Raw genomic sequence first — 9,483 nt, 5'->3', positions numbered from 1 at the left:
TTTTTATTTGTCCACAAATTTATTTTTTCATGTCGTCTGATTTTGAAAATACCAAATTTTGCAGTTTTGATTAGGGATCTTCCGACAATACCAGAGAGGATACTCTAATACGAATAATATGAAGAACGTGTTTGATGATACTAACTCAAGAAACATTTTAAACTTCATAAAAGATATTGGATGCTTTCAAGAAAATTTGATTTGAAACTATGATATGGCTCAAGGAGTGCCTGACATTTTTTTTTATGTGTTCAGATTGTGAAAATAATGAATTTTGAAGTCACTGTGATTAGAGAGGCTGTACTGTATTTGCAACATTAACAAGAAACTATTGTTTTTATCAAACATTTAAAGCATTAAAAAAAATTTTAATAGAATTTTAACCTCCAAGTCCCGGATGAAATAATTAAAAAGACATTTTTATGCTTTCATCGGTGATTTTTTTTTTTTTTTTTTTTTTTTTTTTGGAAAGATTAATTCAAATACGAAAGAATTTTATTGACGCTCTCATGTCGCTGGATGAATTGATCAGTTTTGTTATTTAAAAAAAAAATTTATAAATTGTGGGACGAATTTGAATAAAAAAAAAATCTATTTCATTTGTGTACATAGCCAATTTGAAAGAAGCTCAGTGTGAATTCTTCCTTTTAGTCGTGATGCAAATTTTTCGCATCACTTGGAGATTCTTATCACAAAAGAATTATTGTTCCGTTGTTGTACATAACTCTACATAACTAAGTGGTATATAGTAATATACATACAATGGAAATGAATGTGATATAGTTACACATCCACACATACATATACGCACACTTACAAATTATTATAACGTGTGTATGTCACAAACAGACATGTATATACACACACTCTCTCCATATATATATGCATATATAACAATTTTAATTAAAAATAAATTTGCTTGATGAGCATAATTTATTACTATAATTTATTATCCCTATAAAGCTCTTTTCCAAAAGATACTGAGCCCTGTATATATACAAACTCCATTGTCTTTATTTAACTCGGTTTTATGATTCATAAAAGAACGGTCACTTTTTGAAAAATTGAATTTTATGTTATATGTGTTCATGAATATAAACAATATAGAAAATATAATGTATATAAGTATATAAATCCATTATAAATCCATAGAAAACACATGTATTATGCAGATCCACGCACATATGCTTATATAAATATGCATACATACACACACACATATATATATATAAGTATATAACAAACTATATACGTGTAGACATTATGGTGAAATACAAAATTGAAAATACAACTCAAACGCAGAAAAACATTCATAAATCCAAATGAAACCGGTCAATCTCTTATTTGTTTTTCTTTCTGAGGTGTTTAATTGGTTGTATTTTTTATCTTGTCTACACTACCACGATATTTCATTTCATGCCATAACCTGTATTTTGTTCTTATATATATATATATATATATATATATATATATATATATATATATATATATATATATATATATATATATATACATAGAGAGAGAGAGGGGAGAGACAAATAAAAAGGAACAAAACAAGTTATGTTTTCAACGTTTCGTCTTTATATCGAGATTTTCTCTCGATGAATGAAATAAAGACGAAACGTTGATGAACACATAACTTGCTTTGTTCCTTTTTAATTTCTCTATTTCATCGGAATACTATTCCCATTATTCTCATCATATATATATATATATATATATATATATATATATATATATATATATATATATATATATGCTCTGTACTGACACACACACACACACACACACACACACACATATATATATATATATATATATATATATATATATATATATATATATATATATATGCTTATATTAACATATTTAACAATCACGGGAACCTATCCATGCAAAGCTATATGTATGCATACACACACACACACACACACACACATATATATATATATATATATATATATATATATATATATATATGTATGTATGTATCTCTCTCCGCATACATACATATTGTAGTCGTAGAAAATTAGTGCTCAATATAAATAAGTAGAGTGTGAAACGGTAGTATTAAACAAAGCAGACGTTCTACAACTTACTTTTATATTATAATGCATTTTCGTTTTGTTTTTCTCTTTGAAAATCGTATCATTGCAAACGTTTACAGAAGAATTTTTGCTGTGTCTATCTATAATAATAATTAATATACAATTTCCCACTGAAAACACAACGTTTTTGAAACAGTCAACATTTCTCGAGATTCCTATAGAGGCATATACACACGTACTATGTGCATATATATATGATCATATTTCATTGAATAATTTGGATCTGATATAAGCAAGTATATCAGAAAGTTTGTCAGATAAATAAAATAAAAATTAACCAAACGACTTAGTTTTTTTTTCTTTACTGATATATATATATGTGTGTGTGTGTGTGTGTGTGTGTGTGTGTGTGTGTGTGTGTGTGTGTGTGTGTTATTTTATTTATATAATATAGATTACTGTATACTGCATCCGCTAGGGATTCCCAACTTTCATCGATGTGGTTATCTTCGAATTAGGAAAAGCTTCGGTCTTTTCTTACTCCAGATAGAGCCATCAATTTCGTTTAATGCGGAATGTCTAAAACCGGAAGTCGAATGGCTAACAGTGAAGGTCATTGAGATTCTCTTTCAATACCGGAAGTCAAATGACTAATGGTAAAGCTATTGATGTCCGGTTTTAGACATTTTGCATTAAACGAAATTGATGATTTTATTTGAAGTATGAACAAACCCCAATATTTTCAATTATTTCCAGATGACCAGATGGGTGAAGCATTGTATATGGTGTATAAGTAGTGTCGAAGTTTAGAATTCTGTGGCAATGCAATATGAGGTTATGAGTACCAGGTAATTGAAGAGTGCTTGGATGAGAACCGATATAATAAATTGAGAAACTTCTTTTGAAAAGGGGGTATAAACGTCAAAATATTAGAAAAATTTGAAAACTGTATTGATTGAAGTAGGAAAAAATAAATTGAAAACAAAAGAAAATGATCATCTTTCATATTTATGCCTATTATGATCTTGTTTTCCACCTGGATGTCCTTTCAATTCATCTGGTCCCAATAATCTTATATTGTATTTCTACAACTTGCTAAACCTCAAACCTATCTACTTCTTGCTTTCTCTCTCTCTCTTCTCTCTCCCTCCTCTCTTTCCCCTCTCTCCCCTATCTCTCTCCCTCTCTCTCACTCACTGTATATATATATATATATATATATATATATATATATATATATATATATATATATATATATATATATATATATTATGTGGATTTAAATATCCAAAAAATGGTGAATAAAGACAATATTAAATAAAAGTTTAATAAATGTTTTAAAATAATTTTCAACTGTTCCTTTCTATATTGCAGTTTTCACTATGTATATATTGTATAAATTAAGCAACCCTTTTTTTTACTTTAAGGTGGAAAATAAGGGAGATAACTTTTGCAGACAAAGTCCATGACTGTATTATCTGGAATAATGTATCTTTACGCACTGCTGCTGCTATATTGATCAAATTCCTGGGTACTTCACATCCACTGTACGGGCTAGAATTAATTATTAAACATAGAAAAGTTGAGATATAGAATTCCTTTTCTATTGGCTTTGCGAAAAAATAGACAGATGTAAATATATGAGCCACAATATATTTCTTAGTGGTACGAAGGTAACCGAAGTATATAGATATTTTTTTTTAATTCATAGATTAAAAAAATATTTAAAAAATGGAATTTCATTTTAGTGGTGCTGTTTTTATTTCTTCTAAAGGAAAAGTTGTTTTCTTTTAACTATCCAATAAAAAATGTTTACTTAATTTCCATTTCAAAACAAACAAAAAATATTTGCCGTTTCTTACAAATAAAAATTAATTGCTGAAAAAAAAAAAATCTTTAAAATAAATTGTTGACCACAAATATAAAAAAAATCTTTTTTTTAAAATAAATATAAAAACAAATTGTCTCCCTTACTTTGTCACCCTAAAGTAAAAAGGAATATATAAGCATATGGTAAATACCCAACAATACCGTATGACACGTATTGTGGCAAGATGTGCATGTGCCTATAACATGGCTACTTTTGACAAGTGAAGCTGACATTTAATGGTCAGAGACGAACGGTTTACAAAAAATACAAAAAAAAGTTTAATTTTTTTTTATATAAAATAAAAAAAAATGTATGACTAGATATGAGCTTGGATAAAAAAAAAAACAGGAACTTTTCTAGATCTTAAAAGTGATCTTCTTGCAAAATTTCTTTGTTTTTTTTTTTTTTTCTCTCACAGTTTTGACATTTGTATTCATTAAATAAAAATAATAAATAAATAATGAATATTCTTTGCTTAGATATTATGCTTTCATTTCACATTTATCTCCTTTCAATCTTATCAGAAATTTCAGAACTCCATATTGGATTTTTCCAATATGACCAGTTTTTATTCATGGTTTTATGTGTACAGATCAACTTGCTATTACTAAGTTATTGTATGCTGTTTTGGGGGATTTTTTTTTTTACGGAAATATGGTTTTAAGCGAGTTCATTGGCAATAATGCCGAAACTCATTTTACTCTACATAATTAGTGCTTTCATTTTTATAAAGTTTTGAAATGTTTTTTGTTTGTTTTTGTCACTTTTTGCCTAGAAAATTTTCAAAACTAATTTAAATGTGGACAAAAAGCATTCAACTCTGCTGTGCAGAGCAAAAAAGAAAAGTAAAGGATATTATTTTCGTCTGCTTTTTAGAACATACAAAAATGATCCAACTCTACTTTGCAAAGCAAAAAGAAAACAAAAAAAACTTCGAACATACAAAAATGTTTTTAAGTATCAAACTTCACCATCATTGATTTATTTTTGTTTGTCTGTATCTGTCTCTCTCTCTCCTCCTCTGTTTGTGTAGTGTGGTATTTGTCTGGAGTTCATTTTCTGGTTGAGTTACAAACATTGGAAAAAGCACCAAATTATTGTTATTCATCGTTATCACAGAGTGAAACGATAAAATTGTTACCCAAGAAAAGACGATATGATTCCATTTCCTTTTGATGAAAACCGGTTTTCTTTTTTTGCTGCAGACCATCTACTAGTTGACCAGTTATGTACAAATCCCTAGAGCGATAGGGGCCTTCTATCATGTCTGAAAGTGACACAATGTTCAACGAGCGAGAATAGAGATGTGCCGCTGTACAACTCATGCTCTCTACCGATCCAAATTATGACAAGACCCTCCAATGCAAAGCCGGATGATTCAACGCTTGAGAGCATAGCTCAGGGAACTTTCCAACCATAGTTATGGTCTTTGGTGTGGTTTCAAGTGAGGGCCATATCATGCCACCTCGAAGTTGGCTTGAAATTCAACACAAAAGTGTACATGGATATGCTTAAGAGATGCACTGCTGTACAATTCATGCTCTCTACCGGTCCAAGTTATTACAATAGGACCATTGCCAGCAGCCTCAAAATGTATCACTGGATTACCACGAATAACAGGGACGTGCCCAGCATGACAAAAACAAAGTTTCCGGCCACAGTTATGGTCTTTGGTGTGATTTCAAGTGAGGGCCACATCATGCCACCTCACATCTTTGAAGTCGGCTTGAAAGTCAACACCAAAGTGTATTTGGATGTGCTGAAGTGTATGGTGATCCCCTGGTGCAATCAGGTAGCCACTGGCAGACCCTGAGTGTGGCAACAAGTAGGAGTGCTACGACTTTGTACTCTTCTATCACTGCCCCCCTCTCTTCAGATCTGAACCCACTGGACTACTTCGGTTAGTCATATGTCGAGGACATCACCAACATGACCTCCCACAACACCAAAACCAGCCTGATCGCCACCATCTGCTGAGTATTTGTCAAGCTCCCACTTGTACTCGTGGAAAAGGCATGTTCTCAGTTCCAGACCTGTATCGAGATGGTGCCTTTTGGTCAAGATCAAAGTGTAGTATCTGTTATTCGGATGCTGCACTTCCATTTCTTGTTCTCTTTCGGTGGAGGAGAAATCCTTCACGACTGAGACAATTTTTATTTTTGTACCTTTTCTCCACGTTAAAAAACGACCCTGGTGTCTAACTCTGTCCCATGGGGAGGCATAGTAAATAGGTACATTGAATAAATGTCAGCTCTACTACCTAATCAAGTTACCTGCATTGATGTTTTTTCAATAAAGCTGTAGTGTTGTTTTATTAGGGTGACAACTTTACCGTTCCACTCTGTAGATAGGTATTAGCAATTTAATGATGAAAACTGGTAAGGCTCGTGCATATGAAAGTCGCCTTATGATGTTTATTTTACGCTTCTGATTATTTTTTGAATGTGTTTGAATGGTTAAAGCCTAAAGCTATTTTCTAGAAGGAAGAAAAGTATTTTTACATGTAAAAATAAAAGTTATAATGAAAAATGGTTTCAAGATGGCTATGAAAACTCGAAAATCCATCCATATTTGAAAGTTAAATAAATTAATTGTAAAGATCCCTTGAAACTTGAAAGGTAAATATTAGATTTTTGGAACTATTTCAAAGATAATTAGTAAAATAAAATATTAAGATTCTGAATTTAAAAAAAAAATTGCTAAATTATCCCCCAAAAGCGAGAGTTTAGTAACACGCAATCAAAAGAAACTTGTTAACACTCAGAATTTCGGTGGAAGCCCAAAATATCAAAAATTCAATTTTGTTTTTAGATTCATCGAGAAATTAAAACATTGTTATACCTTAATTTCTGTGCTTTTGAAGATTATAAAAAATATTCATTAATTTTTTCCTATTTTGTTGTAATAAAAAGGGAGTGGTTACATAACTAGAATATTTTCCAATGAATACAATTAAGAGTTTGTTTTTATCTATAAAGATTCATATTTATCTTTGTATTAGGTTTAAGTTCAGGGGCATTATCGGTTAAAAATTCACAAATTCAGTAATATTCTGAAAATATTGATGAAGTCTGTTTATCAATGTTTTTCCTTAGAATTTGAAATAAAACGTTTACAAAAGGCCTACAACGTCAATTTATTTTATTTTTTTATTTTTTTTACTCAATTTATCCTTAAACATGTCCTAACCATAAATTCAATTAATCCTTTTTAAATAAAAGTAAAAGTGCATTTCAAGTGTGAGAGAATACTGCATGTTTGAAGTGTAGTCGTCTGTAGGGTTGCCAGAGCAATCCTTTTCCAATGCAGTTGTGACTCTCCTATTCATTTTTATTATGTTTTTTATTGTTTCATCTCTTTTCCACAGAGTCTACATTTACTGTTTTCTTGTGTTTTAGCCATTTTAGCTTCAATGTAGTTTGTTCTAATCACGTTGTTCTATGCAGCTGTTAGTAGTGATTCTGCTTCCCTGTTCATGTGTCCTTTTCTCAGCCATATCCAAATGTTTTCATGATTCTTTACTTTTGTAATTCTGATGAATCTTCAATGCAGTTCTTTATCTTCCCACTTTTCTTTTCTTGTCTTTTTGGTTTCGTTTTCATCGTGTCCGGAATTGTTCTTCGTGGTGGTGTCTCTCGCTGCAGTGATCAATCTTTCTGTGTTCTGACTTATGCACTTTTCCAAATCTTTTATGGTGCATTCTATGCAGTCTTCTACGTTTATCAGTCCACTTCCTTCTTCGTTCTTTTTCACATAAAGTGAGTTATTATTATTATTATTATTATTATTATTATTATTATTATTGCCATCATCATCATCATCATCATCATCATTATTATTATTACAATATTTGATGAATTATATATAGTTTTTACTCTCTACATGGTGGAACGATTAAATTGTCGCACTAGAAAAAAAACGACATGATTCCATTTCCGTTTGATGAAAACTGTTTTTCTTCTTTTGTTGCAGACCATCTACTAGTTGCCCAGTTATGTACAAATCCCAAGAGCTATAGGCGCCTTCTATCATGTCTGAAAGTGACACAATGTTCAATGAGCGAGATTGGAGATGCGCCGCTACACAACTCATGCTCTCTTCCAATCCAAGTTACGACGACAGGACCATTGCCAGCACCCTCAAAATGCAAATTCAGATAGTTTCAGGACACCACTTAACGATGTTTACTGACCTGTATCGAGGTGTTGATTGAGGCTGGAGGCGACTACATTGACTAGATGTCAGCTCTATTACATAATCAAGTTACTTGAATTGATTTTTTCAATAAAAGCTTTAAAATAAAGTTGTAGTCTTGTTTCTTTTAGGACGGCAAATTTATCGTTCGGAACACATATATCTTTTCATATATGAAGCACTAGATTAATATCCATCCTTGGATGAGTAAAATTCCTTCTCCAAAGAAAGTAATTTTACACCACTTTTATATCTATTTACGAAGATTAAAATCATAATATAATGATATTGAATCCTCTGCCTAGAATCCATATTCCACTTTTGATCAATACCAATTAGATGATTTTGATTCTAGAAAATTAAAAACTAAAATTTAAGGCTTAATCTTAAGAGTCTTTAGAAGAAATAAAAATCCAGAGAATCTTGTTTGATTGGACTCTAATGACTATGGATTCATAATGCAAATTTGAAGAAGTTGAAGAATTTTAATTTTCACATGGGAATGATGATGCCCGCCAAAAACATTTCAAATACACCAATAAAGCTGAAATTTGGGGAATATTTATTAATTGATACCTATTGTTAAAATTTCATAAAAAAATGAAATATCTGAATTTTTCCGAAGTGGTTCCGCCCCCCCCCCCTTTTTTTTACCTTTTTGCATAAAACTGAATTAAACTAAATAGAATGCATGTTAAGACCCTTTACACACAGTAGGCGTGTTCTAATATTACTAAAGTTCTGTTAATTAGTTTAGGAGTGAATCCTGTACATACAAATATGTACCTAATATTATATGAATAGAAATATGTAGCTTTTAATAGATAGGGCATATGCAGTTTTTGATATATAGGCCACATTTGATAATAGTTAAGAATACTATAAAAATTATTAAACACTTCTACCCCATCATGACTGATGGAATCTAGCCCCATGGATTAAATAACGTTCTCAGTTTGAAATCTTATTTAGATTCCCGAGTTCGATATAAAGGTTGTGAAAATCCAAAAACGCCCATCTGAAGAATATTAGTGGTTACATCAAATGAAACGTTGTGAAAATACCAACCATTTAATGAACAAAGAAAAAGAAACTTTATCTTAATCTTATTAACAATTGCTAATAAAAAAAAAAACGATAGGATAATTATATATGCAAACAGACCTTTTATTTAATCCACTGGGGTAGATTGTTCACGTTCCGTCAACCACGAGCGAATAAAAGTATTAATTTTTATATTATTCTTAGTTATAGTAAAGATTAAACCTTCAACCTCCACGAAGATTGATACTTAGAACTGGTTATTAATCAACGCCTTTAATCATTGAACCACAAGTCCATATGCGATAATTATTGACAATAACAAATAAA

This window comes from Euprymna scolopes, chromosome 4, assembly GCF_053919585.1.
Source record: "Euprymna scolopes isolate OS-2025 chromosome 4, ASM5391958v1, whole genome shotgun sequence".
Taxonomy (NCBI): Eukaryota; Metazoa; Mollusca; class Cephalopoda; order Sepiida; family Sepiolidae; genus Euprymna; species Euprymna scolopes.
This window is presented reverse-complemented; position numbering follows the sequence as displayed.